Genomic DNA, 19,262 nt, shown 5'->3' with positions numbered 1-19,262 from the left:
GAAATTGAAAGAACTACTGGCTCTGAGTCATCTTGTATAAACATGGAAGTGATATAGATAGGTAAACTAAACTGTTATTATCAAATTTATTCACTTTTTTTCCATTTGTTTTCCCTGGATTCTTTGTGAAGACACAAACACACCTATGTAAATGACACACGGTTTGACAATAGATTTTTTTTGTTTTCCTATATATTCTCTTTTTCTAGCTTACTTATTATTAGTGTTGTTTTTCAACTTTTTTCAGAAAAATTGAAATCTTACTATACCTAGAGTTTATGCATTTCCAAGGTCTGTGCTTGATAAAGAAGTCAGCAATGTTCATATAATTTCCTATCCTCCTTTTTCACTTTGCTGTGAAATCAGCTAAATGAAAAAAACCATCCATGTTTTCTATACTTCACTGCCTTATCAGAAGCACTTAGCACAGAATCAACCATCATTTGGCCATTCAATTAATATTAACTAATCTCAATAAAATGTATTAATATTAGGCTATTAGCTATAATCAATATATGGGGCAAAACATGAACCAAAAAAACATAAAATACAAATAAAAGACAGCTAAATCAGAGCTTCTAAAATGTCTTGCTTATTGGAAATAAATTTTAAAATGAGTTGTCAGTAAATCCATTTATAATCCAATCAAAATTTACTCAGCTTCATAAAAGGATAAAAATATTCCTTTCTTTAATTTTCTTCAAAGCCTGATATGAGTGGGGTATATATAAACACACACACTGAATTTTCTTTTCTTTTTTCTCTTCTCTTCTCCTCTCTTCTCTTCTCTTCTCTTCTCTTTTTTCTCTTTCCTCTTTTTCTTTTTTTTGAGATGTCACTCTGTTGCCCAGGCTGGAGGGCAGGGGCGTGATCTCAGCTCACTGCAACCTCCATTTCCCGGGTTCAAGTGATTTTCTGGCCTCAGCCCATGAGTAGCTGGGATTACAGGCACATGACACCATGCCCAGCTAATGTTTTTGTATTTTTAGTAGAGATAGGGTTTCACCATGTTGGTCAGGCTCGAACTCCTAACCTCGTGATCCGTCCCCCTCATCCTCCCAAAATGCTGGGATTACAGGCGTGAGCCACCGCGCCCAGCTGAATTTTCTTATATATATATAAAAGAAATTGTATTAGATAGTTAATGGCTATAGTAAAAAGTGAGAATAAGTAAAGATAGCGAGTTAATACTGTTTATAAGAAATATCAGATTTAGGCAATGGTGGCAAAAGAATGATCAGGGAAGTCTTCTTGGAATGTACAGAATTTGAGCTTATTTTTTTAAATGATTAAGTTTTGAAAATTAAGATTTTGGCAAGAGGCATGCCACAGAGAAAGAGCAATGTAAGTGAAAACAAGAAATGAAGGAAATTGTGGGAAAGAGGCAGGAAAAGATGGCTACTAGATATGTTATAAAATTAAAGTTGGCATGATGCGGCAACTCACTAGATCGGAGGAATAGAATGACTCTGAAGTTTTGTGTAGAATGATATAGTGCCATTCACGGAAACAGGTAACAGAAGCAGAGCTACTGGCCTGAGAGAAAGGATGTTGAATTTTGTTTTAGACATATGGATCTTGAACTGTTAGCAGGGAATCTAGGGTAGAGGTGCTTTTGAAAATTGGAGTATTTACTTCAGAAGTGTGTAATAGATTAGAGATGAACTTTTGCTTCTCCCCATAGCAGAAACCATTATTGTCAGGAGTTTAATTAAAACTGTTTAAGATCAAGAGGCTACATACATAGAGAGAAGATAACCAAATTTAGAACTCCTAGGAATCATCATGTTTAAGGACTGGAGAAAATATTATGACTATGACAGAGAAGCAGCAATTAGAAAAGTATAATGAGAATGAATATGAAAGAGGACACGTGTTCAAGAAGAAGTGTATGTCACAAGTCTGAAGAGGGTAAGGAGGACTGAGAAAATATCATTTGATTTTTAAATTGAAAGAGGTTTATGGCTTTTAAGACAAAATTTTGAATAAGAATAGTAGACTGAAAGTGGAAGAAAATGAGGAGTTATAGTGATAAAGTACTATACTGTAACTGAGTACAGATTACATTAAGATCCGTGGATTGGGAAACAGCAAGTTTAAAAGAAGAATTGTGAGGATATGAAATCCTTTTCTTTTGTTACCTATATTTGTAGCTTTCTGTAAATAGAAATACGATACAGAGCACAAATATTAGCTCAAAGTACAGGGTCTTTGACTTCTGATTAAATTGCAGAAAGTCACAAGAGACTTCCACTCCAACCCTAATAATGAGAACAAGTGAGCAAGTTATGCAATCATAATTTTTTTAATCCATCAGAAAGCATCTATGAAAACTATAATTATTGAGTCATACTTGATGATGAAAGACCAAACACTTTTCCACTATTATTCAGAAACAAAGCAAAGATGCCTGCTCTCATCACTTCTAATCGATATTGTACAGTTAGGTCCTAGCCATTGCAATCAGTTAAACAACGGCCAAAAGGTTGCAAGTTTATGCGTGCGCGCGCGCGTGTGTGTGTGTGTGTGTGTGTGTGTGTGTGTATCCAATCAACCCTTGAACAACACAGATTCAAACTCCATGGGTCCACTTATATGCAGATTTTCTTCTGCCTCTGCCATCCCAGATGTAGCAAAACCAACCCCTTATCGTCTTCTTCCTCCTACTCAAAATGAAGACAATGAGGATGAAGATTTTTTATAATGACCCACTTGCACTTAATAAATTGTAAATATATTTTCTCTTCCTTTATGATTTTCTTTGTAACATTGTCTTTTCTCCAGCTTACTTTAAGAATACAGTATATAATATATAATACATGTCAATCAACTGTTTATGTTATTGGTAAAGCTTCCAGTCACCAGTAGGCTATTAGTAGTTAAGTTTTTGAGGAGTCAAAACCTTTATGTAGATTTTTGACTGTGCAGGAGTGTCAATGCCCCTAATCACTGTGTTGTTCAAAGATTATACACGTGTATGTGCACACACACACGCACATATATATTTAAAATTGTTCATGTAGGAATTCCCAATGGGTCTACAAAATAACTAGAATTAAGAAGCAAATCAAGCAGTGTTTCAGGATACAAGACTGATATACAAAATTCCACTGTAACTTCTGTCCTGGTCACAAATACTGGAAAATAATCAAAAATTCATGATACTGTCAATAAATATAAAATACTTAGCAATAAATCTAACCAAAGGCTTACAAGACTCTTACACTGAAAACTACAAACATTCATGAGATAAGTTAAGGAAGGTCTAAATATATGGAGAGATATATACCATGAATAATATTGTTAGGCTACAAATTTTCTCTAAACTGGTTTATAGATTCAGTGCAATTCCAATCAACATCCCAGCCATGATTTTAGTAAAAATTGACAAAATGAGTCTAAGATTTCACTGACGACATATGATAGCCAAATTAATATTAAAGAAGAAAAATAGTGCTGAAGGACTTATATACCTGGTTCAAAACTTAAAAAGTTAAAGTAATCAAGTGAGGTATCAGTTTGAAAGGAGTGACACAGAGATCGATAGAGATCCACAACTGCATTTTCAACAAAGGTGTCAAGGCAATAAAATAAGGAAAGAAAGTATGTTTGTTTGTTTTTTAATAAAAATGCCACTGGAACAACTGGAAATCCATATAGAAAAAGAAATAAACTTTTATCCATACATCATACTCATACAAAAATTAAATCTTAATGAACCATGCCATGGTTTGGATATTTGAATCTTCCAAACCTTATGTTGAAATCTAATCTTCAATGATGAATGTGGAGTGGATTTGGGAGATGTTTGGGTCACTGGACAGATCCCTCATGAATGACTTGGCACCGTTCTCATGATAGCCAGTGAGTTCTTCCTCTACTAGTTTCTTCAAGCGCTGGCTGTTACACAAGAGCCTGGCATCTCCTCTCTCTCTCCCTTGCTTCCTTTCTCTCTGAGTAATCTCTGCACATGCTGGCTCCCCTTCATCTTCTGTCATGAGTGGAAGCAGCCTCATGCTCTCACTAGAAGCAAAAGCGGGTGCCACGCTTCCTGTACAGCCTGCAGAACATTGAGCCAAATAAACTTCTTGTAAATAAATTGTCTAACCTTGGGTATTCTTTTATAGCAAAATAAACAGACTAAGACAGATCATAAACCTAAATACAAAAGTTACAACTATAAAATTTACAGAGGAAAACAAAAAAGAAATTCTTTGTGATCAGGTTTGAAGCAAAGATGTTTAAATTAAAAAAAAAAACACGAAATATTTAAAAAGAGCATGATAAAGTGGACTTCATCAAAGTAAAAAAATACTTTGGCTCTTTGAAAGACATTATTACATAAACAAGAACACAAGTCACATACAAGAAGAAAATATATGTAGCACACAACATCAAAGGAGTTTAATCCAGAATACACAGTTTTCCAACTTAGTAAGAAAATAAAGATGGATTAGAGACTTAAATGTTAGACCTAAAACCATAAAGTCCCTAGAAGAAAACCTAGGTAATACCATTCAGGACATAGGCATGGGCAAGGACTTCATGTCTAAAACACCAAAAGCAACGAAAACAAAAGCCAAAATTGACAAATGGGACCTAATTAAACTAAAGAGCTCCTGCACAGCAAAAGAAACTACCATCAGAGTGAACAGGCAACCTACACAATGGGAGAAAATTTTTGCAATCTACTCATCTCACAAAGGGCTAATATCCAGAACCTACAAAGAGCTCAAACAAATTTACAAGAAAAAAACAAACAACCCCATCAAAAAGGGGGCAAAGGATATGAACAGACACTTCTCAAACGAAGACATGCCTACAGCCAACAGACACATGAAAAAATGCTCATCATCACTCGCCATCAGAGAAATGCAAATCAAAACCACAATGAGATACCATCTCATACCAGTTAGAATGGCAATCATTAAAAAATCAGGAAACAACAGGTGCTAGAGAGGATGTGGAGAAATAGGAGCACTTTTACACTGTTGGTGGGACTGTAAACTAGTTCAACCATTGTGGAAAACAGTGTGGCGATTTCTCAAGGATCTAGAACTAGAAATACCATTTGACCCAGCCATCCCATTACTGGGTATATACCCAAAGGATTATAAATCATGCTGCTATAAAGACACATGCACATGTGTATTTAGTACAGCACTATTCACAAATAGCAAAGACTTGGAATCAACCCAAATGTCCATCAGTGACAGACTGGATTAAGAAAATGTGGCACATATACATCATGGAATACTATGCAGCCATAAAAAAGGATGAGTTTGTGTCCTTTGTAGGGACATGGATGCAGCTGGAAACCATCATTCTCAGCAAACTATCGCAAGAACAGAAAACCAAACACTGCATGTTCTCACTCATAGGTGGGAATTGAACAATGAGATCACTTGGACACAGGAAGGGGAACATCACACACCAGGGCCTATTGTGGGTAGCGGGGAGGGGGGAGGGATAGCATTAGGAGATATACCTAATGTAAATGACGAGTTAATGGGTGCTGCACACCAGCATGGCACATGTATACATATGTAACAAACCTGCAAGTTGTGCTCATGTACCCTAGAACTTAAAGTATAATAATAATTTAAAAAGGAAACATTCCATTTTAAAATGGGCAAAAAATCTGAATAGACAATTCATTAAAGAAGATAGTCAATAAATATTTCTTCATATGCTCAATATTATTAGTTATTAAACAAAAACTCATTAGAATGTCTAAAATTCTAGAGTTTGGCAATGTCAAGAGTTATTGGCAATGTGGAATAACTAGAATTCTAATAGAATACTGGTGGGAATGGAAAACAGTTTGGCAGTTTCTTAAAATGCTAGACATTCAACAAATGATATTGTTCATGAGCAAAACCTGGGTAATTCACAAATCATCAGGAAAACTTACAATGTGGGCAGAAAGGTTACCATAGTAATTACCACAGTAGGTAAAAGTGTGAACCCTGTCTAGCTACAAATACCGATTCCATTATTAATTAAATGTATGACATTTAGGCAAGTGACTTATCTATTCTGTGTATCATCAATTTTTTCATCTGTAGAATTGTGATGAGAATATAACATTCCTCAAGGGATTTGATTAAATTAATGTAGTTGTATTAATGCTTGGAATGTAATATGTACTTAAGAAATGTTCACTATTATTAACTGGACTCGATATAAAATTATTGTAAAAACTTTTGTGTTTACCTTGTTCAAGACACATTTGAGTTAAAGCAGCATTTCTTGAAATGTGGTTTGCAAACTCTTGGGGATGTCCTGAGACCTTTTCAGAGGATCTGCAAGGTCAAAACGATTTTCATAACAATGCTCTAATATTATGCACCTTTTTCATTCTCATTCTCTCACAGATTGCAGTAGAGGTCTCCAGAGACTACATGACATGTGATGATGTAATCATTCTAATGGAATTTATATTTGTGTAGAATTTTCTAAATTAGTAGGTTTAAAGTATAAGTGTGCTTTTTTTTTGTTTGTCTGTTTTTGTTTTTGTTTTTGTTTTGAGACGGAGTCTCGCTCTGTCACCCAGGCTGGAGTGCAGTGGCCGGATCTCAGCTCACTGCAAGCTCTGCCTCCCAGGTTCACGCCATTCTCCTGCCTCAACCTCCCGAGTAGCTGGGACTACAGGCGCCTGCCACCTCGCCTGGCTAGTTTTTTGTATTTTTCAGTAGAGACGGGGTTTCACCGTGTTAGCCAGGATGGTCTTGATCTCCTGACCTCGTGATCCGCCCTTCTCGGCCTCCCAAAGTGCTGGGATTACAGGCTTGAGCCACCGCGCCCGGCCAAGTGTACATTTTTGGAGATTAACGCACTTTGTTCTCAGAACTTCTATTTTGATTTTTCCTAACTATCGGGGTACTTGCTATAATGTTTGTAATTTCATTATTGCCTAATAATTTATTATTTTGAAAACTTGAAGTTTTTCTTGGTCTTAAATATAAACATAAGAAGTAATTCCACTTTGCTAAATTTTTTAGATAAACAGCTATTATTTTAGATTTTAATATTTATTCTAATTTAAGACTAAGTCTATTGATTTTTTCACATATATTATTTATATATATATACATATATATACACATACATATACACACACACATTTTTTTTTTTTAAATGGAATCTCGCTCTGTCAGTCAGGCTGGAGTGCAGTGGCACAAACTTGGTTCACTGCAACCTTTGCCTCCCAGGTTCAAATGATTCTCCTGCCTCCGTCTCCAAAGTAGCTGGGATTACAGGCACCCACCACCATACCTGGCTAATTTTTGTATTTTTCGTAGAGATGGGGTTTCACCATGTTGGACCAGGATGGTCTTGAACTCCTGACCTCAGGTGATCTGCCCACCTTGGCCTCCCAAATGCTGGGTTTCAGATGTGAGCCATGGTGCCTGCCTGGCCTGATTTTTTTCTTATATTAGGATGGATTCTTGGTTTAAAAAGAGGAAACTAGACAACGTTTTCAATCCACAGCTGCACTATCTAGAACTGCCATTGTGAGCTATAGCTATCCAATACTAAAACCTTCCTGATGAGATCAGTGGTGATAGTCATGAAGGCTAACTTCTGACTCTGTATAATAAAGTGTGTCACCATTTGGAAAATGTGTAAATTTCAATGGACCAATGTTTTCCAAATGACCATGATGCTACACATAAGCTGATGAACAAAATCACGTATGAATAAAGGATCTATTCCCCAGTATTCTTCAGGACCTTTCCCGTATAATCACATTACCTAGTCTTCCCTTAGAATCTTTTGTCAACTCATCTGATTATTTATTCACTCATTCATTCATTCATTCACATATGCCAAAAATATTTATTAGGCACCTATTACTGCATTCTAAAGGATGAGATCTCAGGTATTAAAAACAAAAGCAAATAAATAAAAACAAGCCAATCCTAGTTCCTTAAGGAATGTTTTGAGTAAAGGTTGGGGTGGACAGACTTAGACCACACAAACTCAGTTCAGTGTGATGTCATGACACGGTGTGATGGGAACATGAAGAATCTGCATGTGCCCCTGTACAGTACATTGGTAAACATGTCCTTGAACAAGTGACACTTAAGGTGAGCTTTGTAGAACAAACAGGAAATAGCAAGGCAGAGAAAACAAAATAAGGCATTGCAGGAGCAGAAAAATAAATGCAAAGACACAGACTTGAAAACAAAAAAAAAGGTTGGGAGTAAATTGCAGCTAAGACAACGTGACCATTACACACTATTCAAGGAAGAGAATGATGAAGAGTAAAGCTGCAGTCAGGCAGGAAAATACAGCTGTCAGATTACCCACGTAAGTGATCAACACTGCATGACTCCTACACCACTGAAAATGAGTTTTAACACATGCTCTGCAGCAAAAATTCTGGAGACTTAGAGTCACTGGCCAATTAGTATTTATCAAGGACAGTGAATGTAAATAGAAACATACCAAATACCTTTTCACTGTGTACAAAATAGATGGTGACAACATGCAACTACTAATTTCCAGGACATGCTAAACAGAGCCAATGTTAAGATAAAAATAACTAAACTGATTTTCCTCTGGTTTGATTTAGGTAGATAATCAAGGCCACAACATGCCAACGTGGAAAAATGTCCTAACCATCCCTAGGAATGAAGAAAACTAATAGGCAACAAAAGTGTAAAAAAACAGCTCTTCTTAGGACATTCTTTGCTTTCTTTTGGTCTTCCTCTTTCTATTTAAGCCCTGTATGGTTGCCCAATACACCCTATTTAGGTCTCGTTTTCTTATCTATGCCCCACATACTGAGCCTTTCAGTTTCCTTTTTCTCTTTACTTTAAAAAGCTATGTCCAAGTGTCATGCTCTTGATTGAAGGCAGAAGACAACAAAATACAAGTAACCACTGCTATTGGGCAACCAGGTTGTGCTGCTCTTCATGGTAAAACAGGTGTCTTATTGACTCCGGGAGATACTCCAAAAGATTACATCAACCCAAAGGAGATTTAGGCCATAGGGCAGGACCAAGTAGGAGAGCAATTTTTGTGGAAGGTGGCCTTGCAATATCCCTCATATACAGCTTTCTTGCTCTCAGCAGGCAAGTCATAAAGGCTTAGGTGGTAACCAGTCTAGGTTAAGGCAAACTCTCATAGCTTCAAAGAGGAGGAGAAAGAGAAGAGAAGAAAAGCAGTGACTTTAATTAGGATAATTTGCTCTCCAAAGTATAAACTCTTATGGGCATATCACAGCTCTCCTACATACCACTGCTGGATTTTTGTTAGCATAAGATCAAACAACAAGGGCTTATGAATTATTCTGAGCCAGTCACACAGAAAAGAAGCAGAAATAGATGCTGTGGTGTATTAAATTGTTATTTGGGATACAGCTGGACAAAGAGGAATATGACTTACAATTAGTTACTGCAAATATTTTAAAACATTAAAAGAAATAGAATTTTACCCAAAGATGTTTGTTTTCACTGGGAAGCCTGCCTTTTGCTAATCATATTTACAAATGTATAGTGCTAATCTAATATATGAATATCTTGCTTTACAACTCGTGTACTGACAATTTTATTGCATTTATCCAAATTTCCTTCAATGCTACATTTGTAATTCTCTAAATACTTCACATATAGTGCTAAAGATCTTGATATGACTTTATGCTTACAAATACACAATTTAAAAGTTCATGTTATACTACGGAATACTGAAATTCCTTGTCACATATTTTATTAATTTAATATTGTAATAAAAACCACATATCACTTAACTGCTTATAATGAGCATATTTGAAGCTGCAAAGTGATTGCAAATTGAAAACAATAAGCAGCTAAAAATTCCAGTGCATATACTGTCACACACCAAATAACAATGTTTCTGTCAGCTATGGACCACACACACAATCATGTTCCCATATGATTATAATGGGGCTGAAAAACTCCCATTCCTTAGTGACTGGCAGCCATTGTAATGTCATAGCACAATGCATAGCTGAAATGCTTGTGGAGATGTTCGTGCAGGCAAACCTGCTGTGCTGCCAGCCATATAAAAGTATAGTACATACTATTACGTACAGTATATAAAACTCGATAGTGATAATAAAGTACTATTTTATTGGTTTATGTATTTACTATACTATACCTTTTATTGTTAGAGGGTACTAGTTTTACTTAAAAAAATAAGTTAAGCGTAAAACAGCCTCAGGCAGTTTCTTCAGAAGGTATTCCAGAAGAAGGCATTGTAATCATAGGCGAGGACTGCTCCATGCATGCTGTTGTCCCTGAAGATCTTGCAGTGAGAAAAGATGTGGCAGTGGAAGACAGTGAAACTGAAAATCCTGACCTTGTGTAGGTCCAGGCTAAGGTGTGTGTTTTTGTCTTTATTTTTAATAAAAAAGCTTAAGACATAAAAAGAAATAAATTTTAAAAAGAAAAAATCTGTTAGAATAAGCATATAAAGAACGAAAATCCTGGACTTGTAATCCAACCCTTCTTTATTTTAAACATTTTTTTACAAGTATTCTCCATATAACTTCACTGTTCCAAGTAGGCTTATCATAGTACACCCATCCTTCCTTCCTTCCTTCCTTCCTTCCTTCCTTCCTTCTTTCTTTCTTTCTGAGATGAGATGGAGTCTCCCTCTGTCGCCCAGGCTGGAGTACAATGGTGCAGTCTTGGATCATTGCCACCTCCGCCTCCCGGGTTCAAGCAATTCTCTGCCTCAGCCTCCTGAGTAGCTGGAATTACAGGCACCCACCACCATGCCCAGCTAATTTTTTGTATTTTTAGTAGAGACGGGGTTTCACCATCTTGGCCAGGCTGGTCTTGAACTCCTGACCTCAGGTGATCCGCCTGCCTCGGCTTCCCAAAGTGCTGGGATTACAGGCGTGAGCCACCACGCCCGGCCATAGCACACATTTTCACTGAGTGCTTATGAGCCATTGAGCACTTGTATTCGATGACTGTGTATAAAATGGAGAACTAAACAGAAACAGTACCTCTTTCCACAAGTATCAGTATAATAGTAAAAATTCAGCAAGTAATTGTTCATATCATAATAATTCTACAGAGGAAGCACCGTGTGTTACAGAAAAACATAATAAGGCATGCAATTTAGGCTTGGAAGGTCAGGGAAAGGTTTTAAGAAGCAGAGCTCAGTTTGAGATCTACAACATGAGTAGGTGCGGGGCTCACAAAGATTGAACAAGGGGAAACGAAAAGCTAGTAATGGAAAAGTGGTGTTCTCCACAAACAAATACTTCAAAGCTATGGCTTGGGAAGGCTCAGCATTGCCGGTTCTGCAATACACAGGGCACACATACACACGCCAAATACACACACACACACAGCCCCAACACATCTGTTCCCTGCAGTGAATCCTTTCCTTTCCTCTGTCTAGAATACTCTTCCTACTATTTGCCACATTTGAATCCTACAGGTCCTATGATGTCCAACATCCTGATCTTGTTTTAAAACCTCAGCTAAGTCTTAGATCTCCTCTGGAAAGCCTTACTCAATATTTCCATCTTACCAAACTCTCTTCCTTCTCCTAACTTCTTTAAAACTTATTAAAACTATTCTACAAATATTATGTTCATTGTTAAGTGCTGACATGTATAATTCTGAGACTATTTCTTAGTTTTGTTCATGCAGACTTTAAATTCCTTCAAGTCAAGGAGTGTGTGTCATAAACTTTGCTTTGTATCTTCCTCAGTGACAAGCATAATCCATAATAAACTTTATTGAGAGAAGTACAAAATAGCAGCTGAGTCTCTAAGAAGAGTGTTATAAAATGTAAGACATAAAATAAGCTGAAGCTTACAAAAACAAGAAAACACATCCTTTTAATTCTTGCTATGATTGCCAGATAAAGTGGTGGTGATGGCATTTTTATTAGATGTAGGAAGAGTGCACTGGAAAAAGATATTCAAATCACATTACATGAACAAACAGGCAGAACCACTCTGCTCTTGTTTTGTTTCATATCCATTCCTTAAGAAAATAACATCCATACTTATAAAAGTAGGACAAAACTAAAAATAACAAATGTAAGGCCCAGAATATAGAATGATATCAAATATTCTAAATGAGTTTAAATCCATTAATTTGGAGAAATTACACTACAAAATATTGAAAGCATACATTGATAAGATAAAGGAATTGTTAAAGTAATCTTTAAAAATATTATGGTGAAGAGAAGTGTTGACAGAGTCCAACCATTGCCTCAATTTTCAAAATTGGGAAGGTGGATTCCATCAGCTACAATTTAGAGAGCTGGACATTAATTGCAGGAACTATTCCAAAGAGATGATTAAAAACGTGGCATGCAAGCATTCAGAATGTGAAGCGCTATTATCTACAAGCTAAAGAGAGGTCACATGAACCTGTCCTTATCAACTAACCTAGTTATCTCCTTTTGTTTTTAATAGCAGTTACTTGACATCTATTCTGCAGAAAGTAGAGACTCATTTCTGGGAGGAATTTGACCAAGTCTGTCTCAGTATACTCTCTTAAGCCACACAAAGGAATGTAAACTTCAAAGAGAATTATTCGACTATATAACTGGTTGAACAGCCTGATAAAGAGGAATAATTTATGGACTAATGTAAAGCAGGAGTCTAACATAAAGGAAGGTGTCTAGGAACATGCCAAAGGTAGTTCCAGTTCAGCATTGTAGATATTTACTTGGATGAAGATGTTAATTATATCCTGCTAATTCCCCTAAATTGGTGAAAATGGCTAATCTGTATCAAGGACTCAGAATCCAAGAAGACCTTGACTTTCTGGAACAACAGGCTAACTAAAGGTAACAAATTTAATTGCAGTAAGTATTTGTAAAAAGTCCCAAATCAAGTGGTCAAACAAAAAATTTGGTGGGGAAAAGAAGTGTATTTGCAGAAGAATGTGCAAAAAAGATACACAATTAAACAGTGTTGAATGAGTGAATAAAAAAGGGAGGGAAAGAGTAGAACAGATTTCAGGTTGATTTACTATATGATATCCAGAGAAGATAAATATATCAGAGGACAGTCCTCTGTGTTCGACTCTGGGGATCATACTTTAATAAAAACAGAAGCGCATCCAAAATAGAAAAGCCCTGGTAACAATGAGACTCTCAACCCATGGTAAATAAGCATGGGTTGAAGAAACTGAATATTATCTTAGACACTATTAAGAGTTGTTAGATGTAAAAGCATTTTGTATAATACTCTAAGGGGTAAAATTAAAGATATAAATATCATAGAGGCAAATTCAATAGTTGAATATAAGAAAAGAGTTCTTATGCTCAGAGCTGGTCAAGGAAATGCCTACCGTATTCAATATGAGTGTTGACAAATAATTTGCCAAAACTGACCTTAACATCCTCTATGAATTAAAAAGTATGGTCCTCTGCTAAGAATGAAGAGTGGAGATAATCTGGGTAGACTAGAAAACCTGGAAAAACCCAGAATATGTACCATGGAGAATTTGATATGAAATTAAGAAAGAATAAATAACTGCATAGCTCTGCTAAGTATCCTCTAAGCTGACATTGGAGTGAAGCAATTGGTAGTTGGCCACAAGATACAGTTATGTCTCTTTGTTCAGCTAAACCAACAGCAAGGAAGGTAAAGCAAACATTACAAGTGAAGCTGACATTGGGAAGGCAGGTTCTTGTAGGTCTAATGGTAAGAGATTTAAGGGTTGGAGCAGAGTTAAAATTGTTGGTGAAATAAATAACAGTTTACAAGCAATTCTGAAGAGGCTACAAACTATATGACAGAAGAGCACATAAGGGTCTCTGTCACCAAGACCATAGCTCCATGTGGTAGCATCAAGGCATAAACAAGCCTTAATTCAAGAATGACAATGACAGCAATGTTAAGCTCTTTAGACACCTACTACGCACCAAGCACTATGGATCCAACATTGGATATCGTTAAGGAGATTTGAGTTTAGTGGGAGATGCAGACATTTAAACAGGTACTTTCAATGACATGTGACATAGCAAAAGAGGATAAATAGATAGGCTGAACCTAGAATAAAAAGGTCAGGATTAAGAAATGGGTCTGCCCCATTAGCGTCCCCCAAGAAGGTGTTCACTCTCAAAGCCATTGTCTCCTGTCGACTTCCTGCTAATTCTTAGTGTGGTGAGATAGAGGACTCGGTATATGAGTTAATTAATTTGAGTTGGCCTCAATTTTATAAAAGGGAGGATTTGTTTTAATGAAACATTATTAATGGCCAGAAAGCATGCCATATAAGAGAAGTTAGAAACTACAGGCTGTGAGGCACATTCTTGTGGCAAGGAAGAGCCTGCTACAGAATTTCTCAAGTTTTAAGATGTAGCCATTCTCTCCTACTGTGGGCTGAGGGGGAAGTCCACTCTACAGCTCTTCCTTCACTCCTCCCAAACAACTCTGTTCATCCTCTGTAAGCCTTCGAGGCTACAGGAAGATGAAGCCTATTGGCATGAATCCAGGAAAGAAGAAAAAATACATATATAATAGGTAAGACATTTCAAAGTTCTGAAAGAAAATAAGAGAAGCAGATATGATTCAGGATAGCTAGGACATTACTTCACCCCAAGTAAATCAACTAGTAACTAAACATTGACAAAAGCTCTTCTTGTATCAAGTGAAGATGTAGACACCCAAAACAAACTATCGCAGAATGAATGTACATGGCCAAGAGACAAAAATATTTTTAATTATTGATACTTTAGGAAAAAAATATTTGTTTTTACAAATGTGCAGAAAAGTAATAAATAGAAATGTTTAAGAAAAGTGGCTTGGGTAAATATGTTTAATTAACCAGTGTAGAAATCAGTGCCATCAAAATGGAATCTTCTCACAGATAAAAGCCAAGCAACTTCTTAGTGAATCTGACACAGAAAAAGTATTTTGAATAACAACTTCCTCCAAAATTTGTTCCCGTTAGTGGACATACTTTTTGACTTGTATTATTGAAATATTGCTTTACCTTTCCCTTTCCCCTTACTTGTAGAGATTCGTTCTGATGGCTAATTTGATGTTTATTTAGTTCTGTAAAAAGGTTAATTAGAAATTATGGGGGTACAGATCATGTTATTTTAAACTAACCTGTAAAGAAATAAATATTCTCCTCAGTCCACACTAATTAATTGTTAGCACATGTAAATGCAGGATTTAATTTCCCTTGTATAGTTTCTGAAAAAATTCGAAGTTACACAATATCTCAATTTGTCAATAAAAGTGATGTTAGATACAGATTTAATTGCTTTCAATTTCATTTGAAAAATATCTATGACAAAATTCTTAAAACTCGGTCACAAAATATTTTATTGATTTTTTTGTAATAGATACACTTTAATTTTAACATTATCACTTAAGTTTGTAGTGAAATATTAAAATAGCTTTTCAAAATGTCTTAAGAAAGATCCCTTAATAAGTCACAGCTGTAAGAGTTACAAGTACTACGCATTGTAAAGTTTTCCATACTTTTTTAGTTTTTGGTATTGCCATAAATAAATAAAATATTTTTACATTTCCTTCCTCATTCTCCGAATGACAGAAAACTATTTTAATCATGTTATTTAATACCTGAATATCTAGAAGCAAGACCTTTAAGGGGCTATTTATATTTCATAAATTATGAGACACCATACCAAGTATAAATACTTTATATTTTGATTGGATTTCAAAGACAAAATATGATTTTTATTTTCTGTCATATAATAGAAAGCGATCTTACAATATAAAGTATAAATATACCTTATAGATATAAATATAAGGCCATCTACTAATTACAAATTTCTACTAAATAAACTTCACAGACCTGTTTCCTAATACATAAAAATACATACATCTGGTCTATTTTATGTGAAATATTTAACTACTGTAACACCATTTAACTGTTCTAGAATTTTCCTTCTAGCCTATGTCTGCAGGCTGTACGTAGAGAGCCTGTTGTTTTAAGAAGAAAAAGTGTGGCTTACGTGTTTTTACCCCGTGGTCCTTAATTTTCTATTAGGGCACAGGTCCCTTTTGGATATTTAACTCTCTACTATCTCCCTTAAAATGCAGTCACTCTAATGTTTAGATACAATTTTAGGGACTTCACGGCCCCTTGAAGAAGATCCACAGACCCGGTTGTTTAATGGCTGAACAAAGCATAGACTGCATAGACAACTTACACTGCAGGAACAATAAAGCTTATATATATAACTTTCAGACAAATTAAGTGTTGCTTATTTTGGTTACATCATTGCTATCATAACGCGTTGATTTTTTAGCACTGTACGTAATAGGATACCTGAAATTATCACTCTTAAAGAAAAAAATATGTATAGCCATTTTAGGAAAAGCAACAGACAACTTCTACACTACAAACCAAGACAAAAAAAAATTACCTCAAGTGCTTCAACGCTTACCTATATGTAACAGGAAAGTTTGATGTTCCTACAAAGACAGTCCTAGTAAGTGGCAGAGATGTAATGAAATCAAATCAATAATTCATTAAATAGGCATTTAGTGAAATCACCATAGGAGGACTGATCCTAAAACATCACTACTGCTACGTTATAAATGAAGTTCAAATGACATAAAAAAAAAAATCTATCCTATTTAGAACTCAGCACTGCTTCCATAGGTTGGAAATCAAGATGCCTTCAACCAGTCATCGTTAAGTGAGCTGTACAATCTTCTGGCTTACTTCAGAAGATGTAAACTGTTTATGGAGTGCAAAATGAAAGAATAACCATGTGAAAATCAGTGAGCAAAGAAAGACGCACGAAATCCATAGCCTGAAATCACATGACCACATTGCAACGCAGCCCCTACACCATTGTCACTGTCAGGCAGCTGGGGTGACAGGGTGCAGATAGGCGCGGAGACCGCGGTGGTCCCCTGCTCACGGTTTCTCCAAGAGCTGCAGTCCTAACGAAAACAGAAATGGGACTGCCAAGCAGTAAATCATTGTGTCTCTTTCGCACACACGCGCACACCTCGGGGAGCTGCAGGGCAGCCGCTGGAAGTTAGCCGGCTGCCTTCTCTGGGCAGCCCGGCGATCGCAGCGTTTGCTGTGGAGGAGGACGCGCCTCTTACCCACGCCGCAGCTGGCCGGGTGAAGTTGCCCTGAAGCCTGCCGCCGCCTCCAGCCCTGCTGCCTCCGGGGTCCAGGCATCCCCCTGCTGCGCCCGCTCGCTCGCCTGCCGGCGCGCTGGAGGCCGCAGCGCTACATGGGGCTGGCGGGCTCTGCGGCCCGGGCGCCCTGGCCGTGGGAGAGCAGCGGCCCCAGCGCGCCCCGCGCGTTCTCACGGCCCGGCCCCGCGAGCGCAGCAGCCGGCGCGGCGCTGCCCCGAGCCCACCCCCGTCAGTGCTCCTCCTTCGGGCGCCGCGGGTCCCGAAGGGCCCCAAGCCCTGGGCCGGCCCCCCGGGCGTCGTCTCCTTTCCTCTCGCTCCTCCCCAGCGTGGGAACCCGGCCCTGGCTCCCCAGGGCTGGGCAGCTAGGAGCGTACGGAAGGTTTCTCAGGAGAGGAAGGAGACCCAGCCCAAGCCGGGGTCCCGGAAGAGGGACCGCCTGTCTGAAAAGCCCCGACCGCGTGGGGATGCAGAGACCACTTACTCGGTGGCTTCGCACACCTCGGGGCTGTGCTTCCGGATCTCTAGCACCTCCAGGGTGCCCCTCGCAAATCCGCACTGCGAAGGGAGAAAGAGAGCGGGCGTCAGGGGTGGCAGGCGGTGAGCGGGAGAGGGGACCCTGCAGTGGCACCTGTGGGTCCCCGCGCGAGTGCACCCTGGACACTCGCGGCAGCGGCACTTACGCTTGGATCGCTCGTGTCTACCTGCTCAACAGGCTGGGCGGGACGCTGCGTGCCTCGGAAACTGTATCGCCCGCGTCGCTCCCAGACAGTCCTCCTTCCCTTTGTCTCTCTGTGTCTGTCTGTATCTCCCTCTTTGATCACCCCAAAGGAACCCTTGCAGTTCCTTTCCATAAGCCATTCGATTTTTTCAAACCTCTCCCCGCCTCCTCCCCTTCTTTGCACCGAAAGACTGAAAAAGAAAGTAGCAGCGAAAACGCACCATGGTGAGATCACGCAGGGCTGGGGTCCCTAGGCTCCTCCAGGCGCTCCCTCCCCCACAGGTGTCCTCCGCCAGCAGACTGCTCACTGCTCTAGCGCAGGAAAAGTGTAGGAAAACTCTGCACTGAAACCTGCTTCTGGAAAACTGACTCTGCGCTGAGTCCCACCCACCAGGCTCCGACTAGGGCAGGGGAACTGAGTCCTGGTCTCTGCGGCCGCCCAATCGCCATACCAGCAATTACTGTGTGGAGACAGAGACCTGGGGCAGGGGACAAAAAAAAAAAAAAAAAAGAGAGAGAGAGAGAAAGGCAAAAATTGGAGGGGACTCAAGGAAAATTTGGCCCACTTAAAAAGAAAAACAAAAACATGTCTTCTCCACTATGCACTGGTCCAGAGAAACTGTAGTTTTCCACAGTTAAAAACTCCAACATTTCTGCTGGGAAGTTGACTTCCGTGCTGATGACATTCTTGTCCTGGTTTTCAGATTTGAAGCCAATCTACTCATTTGCAGATGCAATGTTATGGTTACAGAGATTTTACGTATTTTCAGTAAGGTCTGGCTTCTGCCTGGTTCAATGCATTTAGTTCTATTTGTTACCTATGTGTGTGTTGTGATACTATGCTTTTAGTCACCTTTCTGACTTAAAAAAATCCCATTATGCTGTTCTATTGTGAATTAACAATTAATCATGATCTTTATGTGATCCCTTTTCAATTCAGTTCAATTCATGGTTATCTTCGTCTTTTATATCTTCCCCAAATACACCATCTAATCTGGTCCCATTTTAAGCTCATCACATTTGCAGACTTTCTCCCAGTCTTGCATACTGTGCTTGCCTCATAGTGAACATTAATCAGAATCAGGAAAAAAAAATACATTTAAATAAGTCAGGAACAGTTAAGAAAGTCAGCAGTATAAGCACAGGTAGCCACAGAAACTTTTGCCTTCCTGCCATCTCAGAAACTTCTCTTCCTCTACATTTAACCCATGATACTCTCTTAGATCAGCAGGACATTTGTACTAAGAATATTTAGAAATTCAGATGTAGAAGGAAACTTTAAAAAAATACACAGTAATTCAATAGTAAAAGGAAGAGGGAAGTCATACTATTTTTAAGTAAATTAAATGTTACGAACATTCAGAAGAAAATGAGATATTGTCTGACAGTGTTCATAAAGGAACAGTATTAGAGACACGACTTGAAGGATTGGTCATATTTGAAAAAAGACAAAAT

The 19,262-nt window shown here is 38.1% G+C and overlaps 1 protein-coding gene across 13 annotated transcripts in view; it reads right to left on the bottom strand.

Annotated features, from left to right (window-relative positions):
- GUCY1A1 (guanylate cyclase 1 soluble subunit alpha 1) overlaps nt 1-18,275 on the bottom strand; it is a 72,948-nt gene extending 54,673 nt beyond the window's left edge. For 3 of the 13 annotated variants that reach the window (XM_010358032.2, XM_030916790.1, XM_030916771.1), the window contains exons 1-2: nt 17,770-18,258; nt 17,571-17,644 (exon numbers count right to left, since the gene is read on the bottom strand). The gene's annotated coding sequence lies outside the window, so the exon portion shown is untranslated. Of the gene's footprint in view, nt 1-16,377; nt 17,021-17,050; nt 17,316-17,570; nt 17,645-17,769 lie in introns of those variants that run through there. The other 10 variants (XM_010358031.2, XM_030916778.1, XM_030916786.1 and 7 more) reach the window with 7 other exon arrangements.
- Nucleotides 18,276-19,262: the final 987 nt, after the last annotated feature.

This window comes from Rhinopithecus roxellana, chromosome 2 (assembly GCF_007565055.1).
Source record: "Rhinopithecus roxellana isolate Shanxi Qingling chromosome 2, ASM756505v1, whole genome shotgun sequence".
NCBI classification, from domain to species: Eukaryota; Metazoa; Chordata; class Mammalia; order Primates; family Cercopithecidae; genus Rhinopithecus; species Rhinopithecus roxellana.
This window is presented reverse-complemented; position numbering and strand designations above follow the sequence as displayed.